Below are 26,516 nucleotides of genomic sequence, written 5' to 3' on the forward strand. Positions count from 1 at the left end.
GTCCCGTAACAGAGAATCTGGCTTCATGTCAGCAGAGAATTAGTCTGCATGTCATAGCAGAGAATGAGGCTTCACGTCAGCCACCACTGCAACAGTCCATTGGCATATATTTAGGCCCAGCACCCAGGCAGAGGAGGAGGTCCCGTAACAGAGAATCTGTCTTCATGTCAGCAGAGAATTAGTCTGCATGTCATAGCAGAGAATGAGGCTTCACGTCAGCCACCACTGCAACAGTCCATTGGCATATATTTAGGCCCAGCACACACACAGGCAGAGGAGAGAGGTCCCGTAACAGAGAATCTGGCTTCATGTCAGCAGAGAATCAGTCTGCATGTCATAGCAGAGAATGAGGCTTCACGTCAGCCACCACTGCAACAGTCCATTGGCATATATTTAGGCCCAGCACACACACAGGCAGAGGAGAGAGGTCCCGTAACAGAGAATCTGGCTTCATGTCAGCAGAGAATCAGTCTGCATGTCATAGCAGAGAATGAGGCTTCACGTCAGCCACCACTGCAACAGTCCATTGGCATATATTTAGGCCCAGCACCCAGGCAGAGGAGGGAGGTCCCGTAACAGAGAATCTGTCTTCATGTCAGCAGAGAATTAGTCTGCATGTCATAGCAGAGAATGAGGCTTCACGTCAGCCACCACTGCAACAGTCCATTGGCATATATTTAGGCCCAGCACCCAGGCAGAGGAGGGAGGTCCCGTAACAGAGAATCTGTCTTCATGTCAGCAGAGAATTAGTCTGCATGTCATAGCAGAGAATGAGGCTTCACGTCAGCCACCACTGGAACAGTCCATTCTCAGATATTTAGGCCCCGGCACCCAGGCAGAGGAGAGAGGTCCCGTAACAGAGAATCTGTCTTCATGTCAGCAGAGAATTAGTCTGCATGTCATAGCAGAGAATGAGGCTTCACGTCAGCCACCACTGCAACAGTCCATTGGCATATATTTAGGCCCAGCACCCAGGCAGAGGAGAGAGGTCCCGTAACAGACAATCTGGCTTCATGTCAGCAGAGAATCAGTCTGCATGTCATAGCAGAGAATCAGGCTTCACGTCACCCACCACTGCAACAGTCCATTGTCATAAATTTAGGCCCAGCACTAGTGTTGAGCGGCATGTCCCATATTCGAATTCGCGAAATTTTGTGAATATTCGAAAGAATATTCGTAAAATATTCGCGATTATTCAAATTCGTTATTATTTCGCATATGCGATAATTCGAATTATCGCATAATACATATGCTATGCAAAATTCACATGTGCGCTAATGAAATCGCCTTACGAAGATTCGCAACTCAATTCAATCACTAATGTATGAATGCAATGCCCTTTGCCTCTGTTCTGGGACAAGTGTAGATATTCGCATGTGCGCTAATAAAATCGCCTTACGAAGATTCGCACCTCAATCACTTTCTAGGGAATGTGAGACTTTTGGGAATCAATCGAGATACAGTGGGGGGTGATGACAGTAGTTGACAGAGTACAGATCAATGTAATCTGTAAGGTGGAAAGTAAAATAAAAAATACGAATATTCGTAAATCGACTTTTACGAAGTTCTACGTATTCGCGAATATGGTGCTATACTATATGAATGCACAGGCCTTTGCCTCTCTGTTCTGGGGACAAGTGTAGATATTTGCATTTGCGTTAATAAAATCGCCTTACGAAGATTCGCAGCTCAATTCAATCACTAATGTATGAATGCAAAGCCCTTTGCCTCTGTTCTGGGACAAGTGTAGATATTCGCATGTGCGCTAATAAAATCGCCTTACGAAGATTCGCAACTCAATTCACTAATGTATGAATGCAAAGCCCTTTGCCTCTGTTCTGGGACGTGCCGATATTCGCATGTGCGCTAATAAAATCGCCTTACGAAGATTCGCGCCTCAATCACTTTCTAGGCAATGTGAGTAAGATCTGAGCTGTTGGACCTTTGGGAAACAATCAATTATATGTGTACTGTAATTTTGTGGGGGGGGGGGGGGAAACAAAAAACGAATATTCGTTTTTACGAATATATAGCACTATATTCGAAATATTCGCGAAATCGCGAAGTTGCGATATTCGCGAAAAAAATTTGCTTTTCGAATATTCGCGCTCAACACTACCCAGCACCCAGGCAGAGGAGAGAGGTCCCGTAACAGAGAATCTGGCTTCATGTCAGCAGAGAATCAGTCTTCATATCATAGCAGAGAATCAGGCTTCACGTCACCCACCACTGTAAGAGTCAATTTTCATAAATTTAGGCCCAGAACCCAGGCAGAGGAGAAAGGTCCCGTAACAGACAATCTGGCTTCATGTCAGCAGAGAATCAGTCTTCATATCATAGCAGAGAATCAGGCTTCACGTCACCCACCACTGCAACAGTCAATTGTCATAAATTTAGGCCCAGCACCCAGGCAGAGGAGAGAGCTCCCGTAACAGAGGATCTGGCTTCATGTCAGCAGAGAATCAGTCTGCATGTCATAGCAGAGAATGAGGCTTCACGTCACCCACCACTGCAACAGTCCATTGGCATATATTTAGGCCTAGCACACAGGCAGAGCAGAGAGGTCCCGTAACAGACAATCTGGCTTCATGTCAGCAGAGAATCAGTCTGCATGTCATAGCAGAGAATGAGGCTTCACGTCACCCACCACTGCAACAGTCCATTGGCATATATTTAGGCCTAGCACACAGGCAGAGCAGAGAGGTCCCGTAACAGACAATCTGGCTTCATGTCAGCAGAGAATCAGTCTGCATGTCATAGCAGAGAATGAGGCTTCACGTCACCCACCACTGCAACAGTCCATTGGCATATATTTAGGCCTAGCACACAGGCAGAGCAGAGAGGTCCCGTAACAGACAATCTGGCTTCATGTCAGCAGAGAATCAGTCTGCATGTCATAGCAGAGAATGAGGCTTCACGTCACCCACCACTGCAACAGTCCATTGGCATATATTTAGGCCTAGCACACAGGCAGAGCAGAGAGGTCCCGTAACAGACAATCTGGCTTCATGTCAGCAGAGAATCAGTCTGCATGTCATAGCAGAGAATGAGGCTTCACGTCACCCACCACTGCAACAGTCCATTGGCATATATTTAGGCCTAGCACACAGGCAGAGCAGAGAGGTCCCGTAACAGACAATCTGGCTTCATGACAGCAGAGAATCAGTCTGCATGTCATAGCAGAGAATGAGGCTTCACGTCAGCCACCACTGCAACAGTCCATTGGCATATATTTAGGCCTAGCACACAGGCAGAGCAGAGAGGTCCCGTAACAGACAATCTGGCTTCATGACAGCAGAGAATCAGTCTGCATGTCATAGCAGAGAATCAGGCTTCACGTCAGCCACCACTGCAACAGTCCATTGTCATAAATTTAGGCCCAGCACCCAGGCAGAGGAGAGAGGTCCCGTAACAGAGAATCTGGCTTCATGTCAGCAGAGAATCAGTCTTCATATCATAGCAGAGAATCAGGCTTCACGTCACCCACCACTGTAAGAGTCAATTTTCATAAATTTAGGCCCAGAACCCAGGCAGAGGAGAAAGGTCCCGTAACAGACAATCTGGCTTCATGTCAGCAGAGAATCAGTCTTCATATCATAGCAGAGAATCAGGCTTCACGTCACCCACCACTGCAACAGTCCATTGGCATATATTTAGGCCTAGCACACAGGCAGAGGAGAGGTTCATTCAACTTTGGGTAGCCTCGCAATATAATGGTAAAATGAAAATAAAAATAGGATTGAATGAGGAAGTGCCCTGGAGTCCAATAATATATGGTTATGGGGAGGTAGTTAATGTCTAATCTGGACAAGGGACGGACAGGTCCTGTGGGATCCATGCCTGGTTCATTTTTATGAACGTCAGCTTGTCCACATTGGCTGTAGACAGGCGGCTGCGTTTGTCTGTAATGACGCCCCCTGCCGTGCTGAATACACGTTCAGACAAAACGCTGGCTGCCGGGCAGGCCAGCACCTCCAAGGCATAAAAGGCTAGCTCTGGCCACGTGGACAATTTAGAGACCCAGAAGTTGAATGGGGCCGAACCATCAGTCAGTACGTGGAGGGGTGTGCACACGTACTGTTCCACCATGTTAGTGAAATGTTGCCTCCTGCTAACACGTTGCGTATCAGGTGGTGGTGCAGTTAGCTGTGGCGTGTTGACAAAAGTTTTCCACATCTCTGCCATGCTAACCCTGCCCTCAGAGGAGCTGGCCGTGACACAGCTGCCTTGGCGACCTCTTGCTCCTCCTCTGCCTTGGCCTTGGGCTTCCACTTGTTCCCCTGTGACATTTGGGAATGCTCTCAGTAGCGTGTCTACCAACGTGCGCTTGTACTCGCGCATCTTCCTATCACGCTCCAGTGCAGGAAGTAAGGTGGGCACATTGTCTTTGTAGCGTGGATCCAGCAGGGTGGCAACCCAGTAGTCCGCACAGGTTAAAATGTGGGCAACTCTGCTGTCGTTGCGCAGGCACTGCAGCATGTAGTCGCTCATGTGTGCCAGGCTGCCCAGGGATAAGGACAAGCTGTCCTCTGTGGGAGGCGTATCGTCATCGTCCTGCCTTTCCCCCCAGCCACGCACCAGTGATGGACCCGAGCTGCGTTGGGTGCCACCCCGCTGTGACCATGCTTCATCCTCATCCTCCTCCACCTCCTCCTCATCCTCGTCCTCCTCGTCCTCCAGTAGTGGGCCCTGGCTGGCCACATTTGTACCTGGCCTCTGCTGTTGCCAAAAACCTCCCTCTGAGTCACTTCGAAGAGACTGGCCTGAAAGTGCTAAAAATGACCCCTCTTCCTCCTCCTCCTCCTCCTCCTCCTGGGCCACCTCCTCTTCCATCATCGCCCTAAGTGTTTTCTCAAGGAGACATAGAAGTGGTATTGTAACGCTGATAACGGTGTCATCGCCACTGGCCATGTTGGTGGAGTACTCGAAACAGCGCAACAGGGCACACAGGTCTCGCATGGAGGCCCAGTCATTGGTGGTGAAGTGGTGCTGTTCTGTAGTGCGACTGACCCGTGCGTGCTGCAGCTGAAACTCCACTATGGCCTGCTGCTGCTCGCACAGTCTGTCCAGCATGTGCAAGGTGGAGTTCCACCTGGTGGGCACGTCGCATATGAGGCGGTGAGCGGGAAGGCCGAAGTTACGCTGTAGCGCAGACAGGCGAGCAGCAGCAGGATGTGAACGCCGGAAGCGCGAACAGACGGCCCGCACTTTATGCAGCAGCTCTGACATGTCGGGGTAGTTGTGAATGAACTTCTGCACCACCAAATTCAGCACATGCGCCAAGCAAGGGATGTGCGTCAAATTGGCTAGTCCCAGAGCTGCAACGAGATTTCGCCCATTATCACACACCACCAGGCCGGGCTTGAGGCTCACCGGCAGCAACCACTCGTCGGTCTGTTGTTCTATACCCCGCCACAACTCCTGTGCGGTGTGGGGCCTGTCCCCCAAACATATGAGTTTCAGAATGGCCTGCTGACGTTTACCCCGGGCTGTGCTGAAGTTGGTGGTGAAGGTGTGTGGCTGACTGGATGAGCAGGTGGAAGAAGAGGAGGAGGAAGCCGAGAAGGAGGAGGTGGCAACAGGAGGCAAAGAATGTTGCCCTGCGATCCTTGGCGGCGGAAGGACGTGCGCCAAACAGCTCTCCGCCTGGGGCCCAGCTGCCACTACATTTACCCAGTGTGCAGTTAGGGAGATATAGCGTCCCTGGCCGTGCTTACTGGTCCACGTATCTGTGGTTAGGTGGACCTTGCTACAGATGGCGTTGCGCAGTGCACACTTGATTTTATCGGATACTTGGTTGTGCAGGGAAGGCACGGCTCTCTTGGAGAAGTAGTGCCGGCTGGGAACAACATACTGTGGGACAGCAAGCGACATGAGCTGTTTGAAGCTGTCTGTGTCCACCAGCCTAAATGACAGCATTTCATAGGCCAGTAGTTTAGAAATGCTGGCATTCAGGGCCAGGGATCGAGGGTGGCTAGGTGGGAATTTACGCTTTCTATCAAATGTTTGTGAGATGGAGAGCTGAACGCTGGCGTGTGACATGGTTGAGACGCTTGGTGACGGAGGTGGTGGTGGTGGTGTTGGTGGTACATCCCCTGTTTGCTGGGCGGCAGGTGCCAACGTTCCTCCAGAGGCGGAGGAAGAGGCCGAGGCGGCAGCAGCAGAATAGGCCGAGGCGGCAGCAGCAGAAGAGGTAGCAGGGGGAGCCTGAGTGACTTCCTTGGTTTTAAGGTGTTTACTCCACTGCAGTTCATGCTTTGCATGCAGGTGCCTGGTCATGCAGGTTGTGCTCAGGTTCAGAACGTTAATGCCTCGCTTCAGGCTCTGATGGCACAGCGTGCAAACCACTCGGGTCTTGTCGTCAGCACATTGTTTGAAGAAGTGCCATGCCAGGGAACTCCTTGAAGCTGCCTTTGGGGTGCTCGGTCCCAGATGGCGGCGGTCAGTAGCAGGCGGAGTCTCTTGGCGGCGGGTGTTCTGCTTTTGCCCACTGCTCCCTCTTTTGCTACGCTGTTGGCTCGGTCTCACCACTGCCTCTTCCTCCGAACTGTGAAAGTCAGTGGCACGACCTTCATTCCATGTGGGGTCTAGGACCTCATCGTCCCCTGCATCGTCTTCCACCCAGTCTTGATCCCTGACCTCCTGTTCAGTCTGCACACTGCAGAAAGACGCAGCAGTTGGCACCTGTGTTTCGTCATCATCAGAGACATGCTGAGGTGGTATTCCCATGTCCTCATCATCAGGAAACATAAGTGGTTGTGCGTCAGTGCATTCTATGTCTTTCACCGCTGGGGAAGGGCTAGGTGGATGCCCTTGGGAAACCCTGCCAGCGGAGTCTTCAAACAGCATAAGAGACTGCTGCATAACTTGAGGCTGAGACAGTTTCCCTGGTATGCATGGGGGTGATGTGACAGACTGATGGGGTTGGTTTTCAGGCGCCATCTGTGCGCTTTCTGCAGAAGACTGGGTGGGAGATAATGTGAACGTGCTGGATCCACTGTCGGCCACCCAATTGACTAATGCCTGTACCTGCTCAGGCCTTACCATCCTTAGAACGGCATTGGGCCCCACCATATATCGCTGTAAATTCTGGCGGCTACTGGGACCTGAGGTAGTTGGTACACTAGGACGTGTGGATGTGGCAGAACGGCCACGTCCTCTCCCAGCACCAGAGGGTCCACTAACACCACCACGACCATGTCCACGTCCGCGTCCCTTACTAGATGTTTTTCTCATTGTTATGGTTCACCACAACAACAAATATATTATTTGGCCCAATGTATTGTATTCAAATTCAGCGGGATATAAATTTGAGGCCTAGTATTTAGGCGCTGGGTGACCGGTATGGATTTAGTGACAGAATTAGACTTGGAAATGCACAGAAGCGTGTGTGTGTGAAGTTATTCTGAATGACCCAATGTGCACCTTGAATATTATATACCCTTTTAGGGATAGATTTCAAATAGCTCTGATATAGCAGAAACCACTAAATTATGAAATTGCTAAATTGGGAATTGTACTTCAACCCAGAACAAAAATGTGCTTTGACGGACACTAAATATCTTGCCCAGCAACAACAGTACAGCGGTGGGTAACGAGAGATTTAGAGGGAATTAAATTTGAGGCCTAGTATTTAGGCGCTGGGTCACCGGTATGGATTTAGTGACAGAATTAGACTTGGAAATACACAGTAGCGGGTGTGTGTGAAGTTATTCTGAATGACCCTATGTGCACCTTCAATATTATATACCCTTTTTGGGATAGATTTCAAATAGCTCTGATATAGCAGGAACCACTAAATTATGAAATTGCTAAATTGGGAATTGTACTTCAACCCAGAACAAAAAATGTGCTTTGACGGGCACTAAATAACTTTCCCAGCTACAACAGGACAACGGTAACGAGAGATTTAGAGGGATTTAAATTTGAGGCCTAGTATTTAGGCGCTGGGTGACAGGTATGGGTTTAGTGACAGAATTAGACTTGGAAATACACAGTAGCGGGTGTGTGTGAAGTTATTCTGAATGACCCTATGTGCACCTTCAATATTATATACCCTTTTTGGGATAGATTTCAAATAGCTCTGATATAGCAGAAACCACTAAATTATGAAATTGCTAAATTGGGAATTGTACTTCAACCCAGAACAAAAAATGTGCTTTGACGGACACTAAATATCTTGCCCAGCAACAACAGTACAGCGGTGGGTAACGAGAGATTTAGAGGGAATTAAATTTGAGGCCTAGTATTTAGGCGCTGGGTCACCGGTATGGATTTAGTGACAGAATTAGACTTGGAAATACACAGTAGCGGGTGTGTGTGAAGTTATTCTGAATGACCCTATGTGCACCTTCAATATTATATACCCTTTTTGGGATAGATTTCAAATAGCTCTGATATAGCAGGAACCACTAAATTATGAAATTGCTAAATTGGGAATTGTACTTCAACCCAGAACAAAAAATGTGCTTTGACGGGCACTAAATAACTTTCCCAGCTACAACAGGACAACGGTAACGAGAGATTTAGAGGGATTTAAATTTGAGGCCTAGTATTTAGGCGCTGGGTGACAGGTATGGGTTTAGTGACAGAATTAGACTTGGAAATACACAGTAGCGGGTGTGTGTGAAGTTATTCTGAATGACCCTATGTGCACCTTCAATATTATATACCCTTTTTGGGATAGATTTCAAATAGCTCTGATATAGCAGAAACCACTAAATTATGAAATTGCTAAATTGGGAATTGTACTTCAACCCAGAACAAAAAATGTGCTTTGACGGACACTAAATATCTTGCCCAGCAACAACAGTACAGCGGTGGGTAACGAGAGATTTAGAGGGAATTAAATTTGAGGCCTAGTATTTAGGCGCTGGGTCACCGGTATGGATTTAGTGACAGAATTAGACTTGGAAATACACAGTAGCGGGTGTGTGTGAAGTTACTCTGAATGACCCTATGTGCACCTTCAATATTATATACCCTTTTTGGGATAGATTTCAAAGAGCTCTGATATAGCAGGAACCACTAAATTATGAAATTGCTAAATTGGGAATTGTATTTCAACCCAGAACAAGAAATGTGCTTGAACGGACACTAAATAACTCGCCCAGCTACAGCACTAGGGACAGATTTAGCTGGATATAAATTTGAGGCCTAGTATTTAGGCGCTGGGTGACAGGTATGGGTTTAGTGACAGAATTAGACTTGGAAATACACAGTAGCGGGTGTGTGTGAAGTTATTCTGAATGACCCTATGTGCACCTTCAATATTATATACCCTTTTAGGGATAGATTTCAAATAGCTCTGATATAGCAGAAACCACTAAATTATGAAATTGCTAAATTGGGAATTGTACTTCAACCCAGAACAAAAAATGTGCTTTGACGGACACTAAATATCTTGCCCAGCAACAACAGTACAGCGGTGGGTAACGAGAGATTTAGAGGGAATTAAATTTGAGGCCTAGTATTTAGGCGCTGGGTCACCGGTATGGATTTAGTGACAGAATTAGACTTGGAAATACACAGTAGCGGGTGTGTGTGAAGTTATTCTGAATGACCCTATGTGCACCTTCAATATTATATACCCTTTTTGGGATAGATTTCAAATAGCTCTGATATAGCAGGAACCACTAAATTATGAAATTGCTAAATTGGGAATTGTACTTCAACCCAGAACAAAAAATGTGCTTTGACGGGCACTAAATAACTTTCCCAGCTACAACAGGACAACGGTAACGAGAGATTTAGAGGGATTTAAATTTGAGGCCTAGTATTTAGGCGCTGGGTGACAGGTATGGGTTTAGTGACAGAATTAGACTTGGAAATACACAGTAGCGGGTGTGTGTGAAGTTATTCTGAATGACCCTATGTGCACCTTCAATATTATATACCCTTTTTGGGATAGATTTCAAATAGCTCTGATATAGCAGAAACCACTAAATTATGAAATTGCTAAATTGGGAATTGTACTTCAACCCAGAACAAAAAATGTGCTTTGACGGACACTAAATATCTTGCCCAGCAACAACAGTACAGCGGTGGGTAACGAGAGATTTAGAGGGAATTAAATTTGAGGCCTAGTATTTAGGCGCTGGGTCACCGGTATGGATTTAGTGACAGAATTAGACTTGGAAATACACAGTAGCGGGTGTGTGTGAAGTTATTCTGAATGACCCTATGTGCACCTTCAATATTATATACCCTTTTTGGGATAGATTTCAAATAGCTCTGATATAGCAGGAACCACTAAATTATGAAATTGCTAAATTGGGAATTGTACTTCAACCCAGAACAAAAAATGTGCTTTGACGGGCACTAAATAACTTTCCCAGCTACAACAGGACAACGGTAACGAGAGATTTAGAGGGATTTAAATTTGAGGCCTAGTATTTAGGCGCTGGGTGACAGGTATGGGTTTAGTGACAGAATTAGACTTGGAAATACACAGTAGCGGGTGTGTGTGAAGTTATTCTGAATGACCCTATGTGCACCTTCAATATTATATACCCTTTTTGGGATAGATTTCAAATAGCTCTGATATAGCAGAAACCACTAAATTATGAAATTGCTAAATTGGGAATTGTACTTCAACCCAGAACAAAAAATGTGCTTTGACGGACACTAAATATCTTGCCCAGCAACAACAGTACAGCGGTGGGTAACGAGAGATTTAGAGGGAATTAAATTTGAGGCCTAGTATTTAGGCGCTGGGTCACCGGTATGGATTTAGTGACAGAATTAGACTTGGAAATACACAGTAGCGGGTGTGTGTGAAGTTACTCTGAATGACCCTATGTGCACCTTCAATATTATATACCCTTTTTGGGATAGATTTCAAAGAGCTCTGATATAGCAGGAACCACTAAATTATGAAATTGCTAAATTGGGAATTGTATTTCAACCCAGAACAAGAAATGTGCTTGAACGGACACTAAATAACTCGCCCAGCTACAGCACTAGGGACAGATTTAGCTGGATATAAATTTGAGGCCTAGTATTTAGGCGCTGGGTGACAGGTATGGGTTTAGTGACAGAATTAGACTTGGAAATACACAGTAGCGGGTGTGTGTGAAGTTATTCTGAATGACCCTATGTGCACCTTCAATATTATATACCCTTTTAGGGATAGATTTCAAATAGCTCTGATATAGCAGAAACCACTAAATTATGAAATTGCTAAATTGGGAATTGTACTTCAACCCAGAACAAAAAATGTGCTTTGACGGACACTAAATATCTTGCCCAGCAACAACAGTACAGCGGTGGGTAACGAGAGATTTAGAGGGAATTAAATTTGAGGCCTAGTATTTAGGCGCTGGGTCACCGGTATGGATTTAGTGACAGAATTAGACTTGGAAATACACAGTAGCGGGTGTGTGTGAAGTTATTCTGAATGACCCTATGTGCACCTTCAATATTATATACCCTTTTTGGGATAGATTTCAAATAGCTCTGATATAGCAGGAACCACTAAATTATGAAATTGCTAAATTGGGAATTGTACTTCAACCCAGAACAAAAAATGTGCTTTGACGGGCACTAAATAACTTTCCCAGCTACAACAGGACAACGGTAACGAGAGATTTAGAGGGATTTAAATTTGAGGCCTAGTATTTAGGCGCTGGGTGACAGGTATGGGTTTAGTGACAGAATTAGACTTGGAAATACACAGTAGCGGGTGTGTGTGAAGTTATTCTGAATGACCCTATGTGCACCTTCAATATTATATACCCTTTTTGGGATAGATTTCAAATAGCTCTGATATAGCAGAAACCACTAAATTATGAAATTGCTAAATTGGGAATTGTACTTCAACCCAGAACAAAAAATGTGCTTTGACGGACACTAAATATCTTGCCCAGCAACAACAGTACAGCGGTGGGTAACGAGAGATTTAGAGGGAATTAAATTTGAGGCCTAGTATTTAGGCGCTGGGTCACCGGTATGGATTTAGTGACAGAATTAGACTTGGAAATACACAGTAGCGGGTGTGTGTGAAGTTACTCTGAATGACCCTATGTGCACCTTCAATATTATATACCCTTTTTGGGATAGATTTCAAAGAGCTCTGATATAGCAGGAACCACTAAATTATGAAATTGCTAAATTGGGAATTGTATTTCAACCCAGAACAAGAAATGTGCTTGAACGGACACTAAATAACTCGCCCAGCTACAGCACTAGGGACAGATTTAGCTGGATATAAATTTGAGGCCTAGTATTTAGGCGCTGGGTGACCGGTATGGATTTAGTGACAGAATTAGACTGGGATATGGCCAAAAAATGAACAGACTATTGCTGGTTAAATGCACTTGGTGTGACAGCTTCACCCTGATGTAGGCTTTAGCCAAAAAACAACCACACCATTGAGGGTTAAATGCACTTGGTGACAGGCGCAGCTTGCCCCTGATTTTGTATATGGCCAAAAAATGAACAGACTATTGCTGGTTAAATGCACTTGGTGTGACAGCTTCACCCTGATGTAGGCTTTAGCCAAAAAACAACCACACCATTGAGGGTTAAATGCACTTGGTGACAGGCGCAGCTTGCCCCTGATTTTGTATATGGCCAAAAAATGAACAGACTATTGCTGGTTAAATGCACTTGGTGTGACAGCTTCACCCTGATGTAGGCTTTAGCCAAAAAACAACCACACCATTGAGGGTTAAATGCACTTGGTGACAGGCGCAGCTTGCCCCTGATTTTGTATATGGCCAAAAAATGAACAGACTATTGCTGGTTAAATGCACTTGGTGTCACAGCTTCACCCTGATGTAGGCTTTAGCCAAAAAACAACCACACCATTGAGGGTTAAATGCACTTGGTCGCAGCTTGTGCTGGCGCACCACAAGACACAAAATGGCCGCCGATCACCCCAGAAAAATGAGACTGACAAACGGTCTGTGCAGCCTAAAAACAGTGAGCAATTGAGGATCAGCAGCTCAATGATCCACAGCTGCAGATCGATCAGTTAATCAAGTCCTTTGGAGGAGTTAATCTGCCTAATCTCGCCCTACTGTCGCAGCCGCAACCTCTCCCTACGCTAATCAGAGCAGAGTGACGGGCGGCGCTATGTGACTCCAGCTTAAATAGAGGCTGGGTCACATGGTGCTCTGGCCAATCACAGCCATGCCAATAGTAGGCATGGCTGTGATGGCCTCTTGGGGCAAGTAGTATGACGCTTGTTGATTGGCTGCTTTGCAGCCTTTCAAAAAGCGCCAAGAAAGCGTCACAAAAGCGCGAAGAAAGCGACGAACACCGAACCCGAACCCGGACTTTTACGAAAATGTCCGGGTTCGGGTCCGTGTCACGGACACCCCAAAATTCGGTACGAACCCGAACTATACAGTTCGGGTTCGCTCATCCCTAGTGATGAGCGAAGTTATGAAAAATTGGTCTGTTTCGCCGATTTTCACAAAGAAATTTGATTTGTGTCAAATTACTTTATCATGAAGTGCATTTTTTTGTATGTAGCGTGTGCAACAACAGGGAACGCCACCCCTCTCCCCCTCAGTCATCGAAACCCCTCAGATGCCACGTTGTTCGCTGATCACAGCATCTGAGATTAAAATTAAGGCCTTTTTAACCACCTCCCGACCACCTAACGCGCCGATGCGTCCGGGAGTTGGTTGATTTACTCCTCCTAGACGCATCGGCGCGTCATCTCGCGAGACGCGAGATTTCGTCACAGCCGGCCCGCGCATGCGCATCGCGGGCCGATTTTTATTTCGTCAGCAACCTGCCGGCCAATGATCGCGGCTGGCAGGTTGATGATTTTTAAAAAAAACAATCAGAGGCCATATATCAGATCATATTTGTAAATATGATCTGTTATATGGCTGGCCTGCTCCTCTGCTGGTTCTTTTCGTCGGTTGGATCCAGCAGAGGAGCAGGCTACACAGTGAGTACACCAAACACCTCATACTAGCCCCAGATCACCCCCCTGAACCCCTATTAACCCTTTGATCACCCCTTTGATCGCCCCTGTCAATCACTAGTGAAAGGAAAAAAGTGATCAGTGCAAACTGTCACTTTTTTTTCCCACTGGTATTGACCGTTAGGTTTTAGGTATAGTTTAGGCCCCTTGGTTAGGTAGTTTAGGGATCAGTTAGTGCCCAGCCCACCGCACCGCAGTCCGTTATTCGCTGATTAGCGTATCACTAATCAGCATTTGTACTTTTATAGTATCTGGAAGTGATCAAAACTGATCACGGTCAGATCTATAATTGTATTAGTGTCACTTTAGTTCTCCCTCCACCCAAAACGCAGTTTTTGCCCGATCAGGCCTGATCGGTCGCCCACACCCGCCCCACCGCAGTGCCAAAATATTATTTTTTTTTTATCGCTGCACATTCACTTTACACGCACTGCGGCGATAAAAAAATCAGTTTTGATATTTTTTATCAACCGCAGCGGCCTCCGGTACTTCGCTAGCCTCCCATTTGTAAGACAGGCTTGCTTTTTTTTTCTTGGGTAGTCTCAGGGAATACCCCTAAATTTAGTTGCCCACATGTCAAACAGGGGGTATTCTTCTGAAGAGGCCTACAGGCTTCTGACCCAGTCGGATGAGGAATGGGAACCCTCATCTGATGAATCTAGCGGGTCAGAATACGAACCTGTAGAAAGCAGTGGCTCTCTGACCCAAAGTTCGGACGAGGAGGCTGAGGTCCCTGATAGCACCAGGCGTACCCGGCCCCGTGTCGCTAGACCGCAGGTTGCGCAGGATCCGCTTCAAGAGCAGCAGAGTGGGGCTGGTGCTGTCGGATTACGTGGTGAGGCATACACCAGCAGCCCAGTCCTTCCTGGACCTAGTACCAGCACTGCCGTAGAACATGGTGAAGTAGCGAGCACCAGAAGGGCAGTTGAAGCTGGTACGGTGGCACGTGCAGTAGAGACCCCGTCGCAGCCACCGCAAAGACGTGCCCGTAGAGCCCCTAGAATCCCTGAGGTGCTGGCAAACCCTGATTGGCAGTCCCCAACTTCAGCCGCACCTGTAGTTCCCCCTTTCACCGCCCAGTCTGGAGTTCGGGTTGAGATAGCTCAGATCGGTTCGGCCCTGGGATTTTTTGAGCTGTTCTTGACTGCGGAGCTCTTAGACTTAGTTGTGGCAGAGACAAACCGGTATGCCACACAATTTATCACCGCTTACCCGGGAAGCTTTTATGCCCAGCCTTTCCGGTGGAAACCAGTCCAAGTTTCCGAAATTAAAACTTTTTTGGGCCTCCTCCTCAACATGGGTCTAACTAAAAAGCATGAATTGTGGTCATATTGGTCCACGAACCCAATTCATCACATGCCCATGTTCTCTGCTGCTATGTCCAGGACACGATTTGAGACCATCCTGCGTTTCCTGCACTTTAGTGATAACAGCACCTCCCGTCCCGGAGGCCACCCTGCTTTTGACCGGCTCCACAAAATTCGGCTCCTCATAGACCATTTCAACCTGAAATTTGCAGATATGTATACCCCAGAGCAAAACATCTGCGTAGACGAGTCCCTGATACATTTTACCGGGCGCCTTGGCTTCAAACAATACATCCCAAGCAAGCGCGCCCGGTATGGGGTCAAATTGTATAAGCTCTGTGAAAGGGCCACAGGCTATACACACAAATTTTGTGTCTATGAGGGAAAAGATCAGACCCTGGAGCCGGTCGGTTGCCCTGACTACCTGGGGAGCAGTGGGAAGATAGTCTGGGACTTGGTGTCACCCTTATTCGGCAAGGGGTACCATCTTTATGTGGACAATTTCTACACAAGTGTGGCCCTCTTTAGGCATTTGTTTCTAGAACGGATTGACGCCTGTGGTACCGCGCAAACTAGTCGCGCGGGCTTCCCCCAACGGCTCGTTAGCACCCGTCTTGCAAGGGGGCAGAGGGCCGCACTGTGTAACGAAGAACTGCTCGCAGTGAAATGGAGAGACAAGCGTGACGTTTACATCCTCTCCTCCATTCACGCAGACACGACAATACAAATTGAGCGAGCAACCCGTGTCATTGAAAAGCCCCTCTCAGTCCACGACTATAACCTTCACATGGGAGGGGTGGACTTCAATGACCAGATGTTGTCTCCGTATTTAGTTTCCTGCAGAACCAGACGCTGGTATAAGAAGGTGTCTGTATATTTGATTCAATTGGCTCTGTATAATAGTTTTGTTCTCTACAGTAAGGCTGGGAGAACTGGATCCTTCCTCAAATTTCAGGAAGAGATCATCGAGAACCTCCTGTACCCAGGAGGTTCCGTGGCCCCATCCACCAGTGTAGTTAGCCGTCTACACGAGCGACATTTCCCCAATGTCGTTGCTGGTACCTCAACCCTTCCGTCACCCCGAAAAAGATGTTGTGTCTGTAGCAGGAGTGGAATAAGGTGTGACACCCGCTATTTCTGTCCTGACTGTCCTGACCACCCTGCCCTATGCTTAGGGGAGTGTTTCCGGAAGTTCCACACACAGGTACACCTAGCATAGGGATCATCTCACCAGGACAGGCACACAGGGCTATTAGAGCCTATTCACTCACACAGCTGCTGCAAACGTCTCCTTTCACCTGGGACAAAGAGCATAACTCACTTCGCCACATCTTTGGGCGATTTGCGCTTTGCACATTGACCCATGGGGAAGGAGAGGTTTGTTCTATAAAGGTAAAAAAAAACAAAAAAAAACACCAGTAAGCAAACAGGTTAATGTTTAGTTCAAAAAGTTAAAGTTTACATGTTCTGTTCCAAAGTTAATAAAATTATTGCGTTGCGGCCAGGTTTTTTCTTTTTTTTTTTCTTCTTTTTTTACCTTCGAGGTGGACCAACTGATCGACTAGCTGCAGCACTGATGTGCATTCTGACAGAAGCATTGCGCTGCTGTCAGATTACATGCAAGTCGGTGTATGCAGCGCTGCAAGACGAGATTTCTACTCTGCAGTAACAGATACGTTTGCCAAGGCATACGAGCTGAGGAGGAGGCGGCGTTTCTATGCTTTGGCAAACACTTTGTATGTAAAAAAAATAAATAAATAAATCCCGGCAATGATTTATTCATCCACATCGATTGATGTGAATGGAGAAATCTGGTTTGCCAGGGCATACGAGCTAAGTGGGTATGGATGTTGGGCGGAGCTCCTATGTCCTGGCAGACGCCTTTCCCTTCCTTTTTTTTTTTTTTTTGGGCAGAGATTTTTTCATCCACATTGATCGATGCGAATCAAGAAATCTGTGCCGTTCATTTTTTTCTTTCAGCCCAGAGGCTGAACGGAAAAAAAAATCTCATTACCTGTATGCTCAATATAAGGAGAATAGCAGAAACTCCTAATGCTGGCCATACATGTAATGATTGCGGAGACCCTCAAATGCCAGGGCAGTACAAACATCCCACAACTGACCCCATTTTGGAAAGAAGACACCCCAAGGTATTCAATGAGGGGCATGGCGAGTTCATAGAAATGTATTCTTTTGGCATAAGTTAGTGGAAATTGTTTTTTTTTTGTTTTTTCTCACAAAGTCTCACTTTCTGCTAACTTAGGACAAAAATTTTAATCTTTCATGGACTCAATATGCCCCTGTGAGAAAAAAAAAAAAAAAAACAATTTCCGCTAACTTATGCCAAAAAAATACATTTCTATGAACTCGCCATGCCCCTCATTGAATACCTTGGGGTGTCTTCTTTCCAAAGTGGGGTCACATGTGGGGTATTTATACTGCCCTGGCTTTTTAGGGGCCCTAAAGCGTGAAAAGAAGTCTGGGATCCAAATGTCTAAAAATGCCCTCCTAAAAGGAATTTGGGCACTTTTGCAGCCTAGATGCGCAAAAGTGTCACACATCTGGTATCGCCGTACTCAGGAGAAGCTGGGGAATGTGTTTTGGGGTGTCATTTTACATATACCCATGCTGGGTGAGATAAATATCTTGGTCAAATGCCAACTTTGTATAAGAAAAATGGAAAAGTTGTCTTTTGCCAAGATATTTCTCTCACCCAGCATGGTTATATGTGAAATGACACCCCAAAACACATTGCCCAACTTCTCCTGAGTACGGCGATACCAGATGTGTGACACTTTTTTGCAGCCAAGGTGGGCAAAGGGGCACATATTCCAAAGTGCACCTTTCGGATTTCGCTGGTCATTTTTTTACACATTTTGGTTGCAAAGTACTTCTCACACATTTGGGCCCCTAAATTGCCAGGGCAGTATAACTACGCCACAAGTGACCCCATTTTGGAAAGAAGACACCCCAAGGTATTCCGCGAGGGGCATGGCGAGTTCCTAGAATTTTTTATTTTTTGTCGCAAGTTAGTGGAATATGAGACTTTGTAAGAAAAAAAATATATATAAAAAATCATCATTTTCCGCTAACTTGTGACAAAAAATTAAAAATTCTAGGAACTCGCCATGCCCCTCCACATGACCTCAAAGGGTCATGTGGATGACTCTGACTCTGAAGTTTTTCTGTATTGTCATAAATACAAAAACTCGCTTGTAGGCCTAGAAACCTGGGAGCACTGAAGGAAATGTTCTGGTAACATGATTGCACTGCTGGTCCCTCTCCTGGTGTCACCTGGGGAATGGGATGCCAGATGTGTCACGTGATGGCAGAGTCCCAGTCACGTGACCGCATCCGCATGTTGTTGCTGGTTAAATAGCTGAATGGAGCGCTGGAAAATAGGGCAAACCTGGTTAGTAGAGGAGAGAGCAGTTACCCTTCCTTGGTTCTGGGCGTTCTGACCACAAGATGAAAGTGGCATGATGTGCTGGATGCACATGTTTGTGAAAGAGAAGTGGCCTAGAAGTGGAAAACAAACTAATAACATACAGCATAATTGAAATGATAAAAATAATCAATGGTAGATTGAAAGGCATATGTACTCCTAATAAAATAAAAAAAACAACAACAGCAATAGACACAGAACCAGTTCCACAGTGTCCAATCTCCCAGGGCATCCCATTCCTGGCAAACACGCACTGTTCCAAGTGGTACCTTGGAACCGAACCCAAGTTCAGTACCAAGGTTTTTACAGTAATAAATAATTTATGAAGTTATTACACACAGTCTTGCAAGACTTCTTGAACTAATAACGTGTTTATGTTCTAGGGCAGACTATACTAGCAGACTCGGGGCATCGCTAAGGGCACGAGATTTGCACCAAGTTTTGCTAAATCTCTTCATGGGAAGATACAAAGATGAATATATCGACAAATAGAACTGCTGGTAACAAGAACCTGTGACATACAAACATCAATGGTACTAGAAGAACACATAGATGTAGTTGGTGTGGCTGAGACATGGTTGGACTCTTCTCATGACTGGGCTGTAAATATTGAGGGTTTTACACTATTTAGGAAAGACAGGGTCAATAGAAAAGGTGGTGGCTTGTGCCTATATGTGAGGAGTAATCTGAAGACAAGTGTGAAAGAGGCAATTGTGAGTGAGGATGGTGAGGATGTGGAAACCTTATGGGTGGAAGTTCAAAGGGACATAAACACTGAAAAAATAATACTTGTTGTAATCTATAAATCCCCTAACATCACAGAGGAGATAGAAACGCAACTGCATAACCAAATAGAGTGGGCTGCACAGGCTGGTACAGTGGTCATAATGGGAGATTTTAACTTCCCAGACATGGGGTCATGGTTCTGCCTCAACCGCAAAGGGGAGAAGATTCCTTAACTTGTTGCAGGACCACTTTATGGGCCAGTTTGTAGAAGCTCCTACTAGGGGCAATGCTGTGTTGGATCTGGTAATTTCTAATGATGCAGAGCTTGTTTGAAATGTTACTGTTCGAGAAACACTAGGTAATAGTGATCACAATATAATTATATTCCCCTAAACTCTGTCAGGCAGAGCAAAGACACAGAGGTAAGCAACCACATAAACATATCTGTTAAAAACCATAGTAATCCCTGAAAAGCCCTTTAAGCTAAATAATGCATTTTATTAATAGTATATGTGTTCTGTTTAGAAACTATTACTATGTAAAGTAAACAATTTATTTTTCATAATATTAGACACAAAATTAATTTATCTTCAGTCACCTATTAACATGTAATATGTAAAGTGTTGACAATTTAACAATGGAACACAGATATTTTATAGTGAGTTGATTTTTCCTACTTTTCGGCAAGGATCAGTTCTGCTGCTATCAATGTGGCTGAAAGTTGTGTTAAATATATTTCCACTACACCGCAAATGTAAGCTAATTCTGCCTTGGTTTCCTTGCAGTTGGCAGTGCATAAAATAACAAATTAACTCCCAAAATGTCACAGGGCCTGCTACTACACAGGTTAATTATATTCCGACTCTCCCTGTGTATTCATTTAGCTGTTCCTTCTCCCAAGTGGATCATTATTAATGCTTAGAAGCAGGTTGAAGGCTGAACTAAATCCAGCTTTGGTCAAATGAAACAAATAGGTGTACAGTTTATCTTAAAGGAAATAAAGGAATCATTTACTCATGGCCGAGAGATGCTATTAATGTGGAAAGCAGCAATTTATGAACGTTTTATTTGGTCACCTGAGCTTATGCAGTTATGAGACTCATCTTATTTTTTCAATAAAATTCAGGATATATACAAGGGTTAGGAAAATCTAGGCAATTGCCTAGGGTGGAAAATATCACAGAGACCCAACACTAATACTAGCTTACGAAAGAGGAAAGCATGTTGGCACACAGAGTTTTCCGATTTTGTAAATGTCTTAGTTTTCCTGTTGACAGCTAAGACAGCTGTACATTTACATTCCAACTTTTATAATTTACATCTGACGTTTGGGGTCAGGTGTGGTGTGGTCAAGAAAGCAGAGTAACACAATAGGCGGGTGCTCCCACATAAGTTGACCTAAAGGGGTTGTCTCCCTTCAGTAAATGGCAGTTATCATGTAGACAAAGTTAAACGACTTGTGCCATAAAATACTTTTCACTCTAAAGTTTTTTTTCATCAATTACTCTAGCTCCCATTCCTCCTTGGATTATTTTTTTCCGTATGTACCTCATTTACAGTTTGCTGTTATCCCCCATGTTTGAATTCTACTTCCTGATTTGTCAAGTGACTGCTGTCCCATCATGCCTTAGGGCAGTGAGATGTGTCCTGACCTCAAATGATGTGACACAAACCACACCCCTCGTTCTAACCAAAAAGGCTTCCTACACCCTACATTATAAGGCTCCAATGCAGGAAGCAACCAACAGCAAGTGGAAAATGAAACTGGGAGTCTAATAATTTTTGTTAAGTTTTGATAAATTGTGGTGTTTGGGGAAAGTGATATAACAACAATATCTGTTGGGCAGTATGCATTTATATTTGGCACTCAGGGGCACATTATTTAACAACGTCCACGCCATGCCCACTTTTTTAGACCTGGCGTGAGTGGGGCGAAGTTGCAGATAAATTAGGCATTTTTCAGTATAGTAAATGACCCCCTTATTGTATTGTGATTGTCCCTATTGCCTCTTTTGTTGACTTGGTTCATATTTCCATCACATTATATACTGCTTGTTTCCAGGGGTTTGTGACCACCCTGAAATCCAGCAGTGGTGGCCGTATTTGCACACTATAGAAAAAAGCAATGGCCTATGCGCACTCCTGAGGTCCCAGCCACCAGAGAGGCTGGCTCCTTTTCCTATAGTGTACAAGCATGGCCACTGCTGCTGCATTGCAGAATGGTAAAAAATCCTGGATATGAGCAATGTATAATGTCATTTAAAAATGAATCCAGCCAGAAATGGACGCAATATGGACAATCACAATACACTAGTACAGGGCTGGCCAACCTGTGGCTCTCCAGCTGTTGTAAAACTACAATTCCCACCATTCCCGGCTGTAGGCTGATAGCTGTAAGCTGTCTGGGCATGCTGAGAGTTGTAGTTTTGAAACAGCTGGAGAGCCACAGGTTGGCCATCCCTGCACTAGTAAGTGCCTTGAATTAACTTTCTCTACATGATAAATGCCATTTGCTGAAGTGAGACAATCCTTTAAGTATTGACTTGCTATTATAGAATAGCACACTGTATGTGACTACCCTCAATGTACACTGAAACTTTTTGAAGCACCAGTGATGCTAAGTGGAAATTTATGTGCTTATATGTTATACCAATGTGTTGGTACAACATGCCTTTATTTTCGGCTGGTGAAGTTTCTCATCACATATGAAGATACAGTGCATTGTACCACCTGTATGATGAGGTGTTCTGGCTCACCTTGTGGAATAGAGCTTGAGAAAGCTCAAACAACCTGTTGGACGCAAGACATGTAGCCCATGGACTGACATCACAGTGGAGATCTGTGGAAAGGTGTTAGACCCTGACAGCATTTGTCATTGAAAATGCAGTGATCCTGAGTAGTGGCAGACCACTGTCTGCGGCTTTATTGGGAACCAAACTTCCTTATTACTTGGGAGTGCTCCATGACCAGAAAAGGCCCTGTATATCCAGAAAGTGGTATCAATCAATTCCAGTTCCTTTACCTAGGGTGGATGGAAGCCATATACACCCTCCACATTACTGTGACCCGCTTAAAAAGAGAAGTTTCTCTGTGACCTAACATAGACTGGAACTGACAAACGGTTTCTATTAGAGACTGTAACTTTTAAGAGGTGTACCCATCTGAGGGTAAGCTTTGTGCTATTACATGTTGAGACTGCAAATGCCAAGGTACGTTTCATTGTTTGTAACCTTTCTGATTTGTGCTGCAACTGGAGTAAAGTTCTGTTCCTCTAAACTGTGCTGTGTTCATCTCTGTTCCATCGTCACACAGGTTTATTTAGTCAGGCCCCCCAAAATGTATATATGCATGTATAGTTCCCTCTATACCCAACTCTACAATATCCCACACATTCTAGAGAAAACGTTCTCCGTTCTAGAGAAAAATAGCTCCATAATTTGGCATGCGATGGAGCATGGAAAAAATATATGTACTGTTATGGAGTCTTAGGACTATCTATCTCATATGAAACTAAGGTCCCATATACCTATATGAGAGTCCTATTATAGCTCTGTACAAACCAAAGCCAAAGTGCATGAGGACTTGAAGGGGATCTGTCACCAGGAAATTCACTGATAAACCCACAATGCTTTGTAAGGCTAGCTCAACTGAAATAAGGACACCTTTCTCTTAGTGATGGCTAAGCTATCATTACATACAGCTGAGCTAGCCCTACCATATCTCAAAACTGTCCTGGATCTGGTGGGACAGTCCCGAATTTCGGTGGCTGTCCCACAGTCCCGGAACAGCTGAGTTAAGGCCCGCTCTCAGCTGTCTCAGTGTCCATAGGACACAGAGATAGCAGATTGTAATGGTGAAGCAGGGAGCTGCCTGCACCCTGCTTCACCACACAGCTCAGCCACTGGCACTCCACAGCAGTAGCATGATACCCTCACACACTGCGCTGCTGGTCTGTGTAGGAGGTGTGTGACAGTGCATTCTGCTGCTAGGGAGAGTCAGCATCTTAGCTGTGAGCATCAGAGGAACTTAGTGAGTATTTACTGTATTTTTTTTTACTTCCACTGAATAGGGCACATATCTGGTGTAACCACTGTGAGGGGGCACATATCTTTGTATAACTACTGTGAGGGACACATATCTTGGCATAACTACTATGAGGGGGCAGATATCTGGCCATAATTACTGTGAAGGAGGCATATATGGGCATAGCCACTAGTGATGAGCGACATAGGCAATATTCGATTTCGTGATATTTTTCAAATTTTTTGCATAATAGTCGCAATAAATTCTCCAGTCATTATTTTCGGGATTGCTCAAATCGGCACTAATTATGCGCAAAAAAATGAGCAATACATGCAACTTCACATTTTATCAGGTCTATAGATATTAGATATTACTGATTGGTGCATTAAGTATTGTTGTGACATCACAGCACTATGTCTGTAGCATGTATGTATGGACAACAGAGAAACAGTAATTCCTATCACACTACCTAACACCCTCAGCTACACTATATCACTTTCTAACCTACACTGACTTGGTCTGACGGGAGGTGATGGGAGGTGATGACCACTGCTTTTGTACATTGACTGTATCCACGATGGAATAAAGATGATGCAACGCTTCAACATACTATGTGCTGGACGTTTCTTCTGTTTCAAGTGTTCATACTGAGCCAGCCTTGGCTTGTCCGTGCACTGTGGATTACTGGTGAGTTGGACTTTTACTCTTTCTATTCTACACTGACTACTCCCACAAATTATCTGTATTATATGTAAATGAGCTAACTAACTAACTATCTAATGTAATAAATAAGGATCCAGATGAGTTTGCAAAGTACAGAGTACAGCAATGTCACAGCTCCCTCTCTCTCTCTCTCTCTGCAAAAAAACAGCAGAAAATATGTAGCACTATATTCTAGATTTTTGTGAATTCTCGAAGCGCCAATATTCGCGATAAAAATTTGCGATTACAATATTCAGGATCAACACTAATAGCAACTGTGAAAGTAGCTCATATGGTCATAGCTACTGTGAAGGGGGCACATCTGGGCATAACTACTGTGAGGGGCACAATGTTGGCTTTACTACTGTGTGCTGGCAAAAAGGGGGAATAATTACTATGTAAGGGCATTAAGAGGACTGGGTGGGAATGGGTATTTGGGAGGAGTTGGAGGCATGACCCAGTATGAAAAAAAAGTTGACACGGCACTCTACACGCACCACACATATTGTCCCTCTTTCTGTTTTTCAAAAGTTGAGAGGTATGTCCATCATGGCATTGTGCCTCCCTTCTAAGAGGACCTGTCACCTCTCCTGACATGGATGCTTTAGTAACTACTTGCATTTAGCATGAAATATAGTGCCTTGCAAAGGAATTCACCCTCCCTTGACTTTTTTCATATTTTGTTACATTACAGCCTTAAGTTTAATGTTTTGTTAATCTGAATTTTATGTGATGGATCAGAACACAAAAGTCTAAGTTGGTGAAGTGAAATGAGAAAAATATATAAATAAAACTATTATTTAGAAAAAGGTAAAACAGAAAATTGGCATGTGGGTATGTATTCACCCCCTTTGTTAGGAAGCCCATAAAAAGCTCTGGTGCAACCAATTAGCTTCAGAAGTCACATATTTCGTGAAATGATGTCCACATGTGTGCAATCTAAGTGTCACATGATCTGTCATTACATATACACACCTTTTTTAGAGGACCAAGAGGCTGCAACACCTAAGCTAGAGGCATCACTAACCAAACACTGCCATGAAGACCAATGAACTCTCCAAACAATTAAGGGACAATGTTGTTGAGAAGTACAAGTCAGAGTTAGGTTATAAAAAAAATATCCAAATCTTTGATAATCCCCAGGAGCACCATCAAATCTATCATAACCAAATGGAAAGAACATGGCACAACAGCAAACCTGCCAAGAGACGGCTGCCCACCAAAATTCAAGGACCGGGCAAGGAGGGCATTAACCTCTTCAGGACACATGACGTACCGGTATGTCATGTTGTCCTGGTACTTAAGGACACATGACGTACCGGTACGTCATGTATGGTTCCGATCAGTGCCGCCCGGCGGGCGGTGATCAGAACCCGGTGCCTGCTCAAATCATTGAGCAGGCACCTTGGCTAGATGCGCCGGGGGGTCCTGTGACCCCCCATGCCAGCGACCGCAGCAAACAGCAGGTCAATTCAGACCTGCGGTTTGCTGCGCTTTCTGCAGTTTCAGATCCCCGCGGTCAGCCCCCCTGCACCTCCGAATGATTATTATGCCGGCTGGTGGTGCAGGGGGGGTTGCAGGCGGTGTGGGAGGCGGGCGGTGCGGCAGGCGGGATCGCGATCCCCCACCCGCCTCCTCTTGAATATTCATTGGTGTCCAGTGGTTATACCAGAGTGTCAGCACATTGCTGACAGTCTGGTATAAATGGCTGTCATCTGTGCTGTGATGTCAGCCGTTTAACCCTTTCTATATCGCCGTCACAGGATGGGGTCACAGAGGGAGGGAGCTCCCCTCCTTCCCCTTCCCTGTCTGCTCAGTTGTGGCAGACAGGGAAGGTTCCCATGGCAACAGGACGCCTTCTCAGGCATCCTGCTGTCCATGGTGCTGGACAGATCTGTGCTAAAGGCATAGATCTGTTCAGACAAAGTGTAAGTAAAATACAGTACAATACACTATATAGTGTACTGTATTGTATTATACAGACATCAGACCCACTGGATCTTCAAGAACCAAGTGGGTCTGGGTAAAAAAAAAGTAAAAAAAAAGTGAAAAAAGTAAAAATCAAAAAACACATTTATCACTGATTAAAAATGAAAAAAAAAATTCCCTACACATGTTTGATATCACTGCGTCCATAACGACCTGATCTATAAAATGGTTATGTTACTTTACCCGAACGGTGAACGCCATATAAATAAAAAATAAAAAACTATGATGAAATTGAAATTTTGCCCAACTTACTTCCCAAAAAAGGTAATAAAAGTGATCAAAAAAGTCGTATGTACACCAAAATAGTACTAATAAAATCATCACCTCATCCCGCAAAAAATGAGACCCTACCTAAGATAATCACCCAAAAACTGAAAAAACT

The sequence above is a fragment of the Bufo gargarizans genome, chromosome 4, assembly GCF_014858855.1.
Source record: "Bufo gargarizans isolate SCDJY-AF-19 chromosome 4, ASM1485885v1, whole genome shotgun sequence".
NCBI classification, from domain to species: Eukaryota; Metazoa; Chordata; class Amphibia; order Anura; family Bufonidae; genus Bufo; species Bufo gargarizans.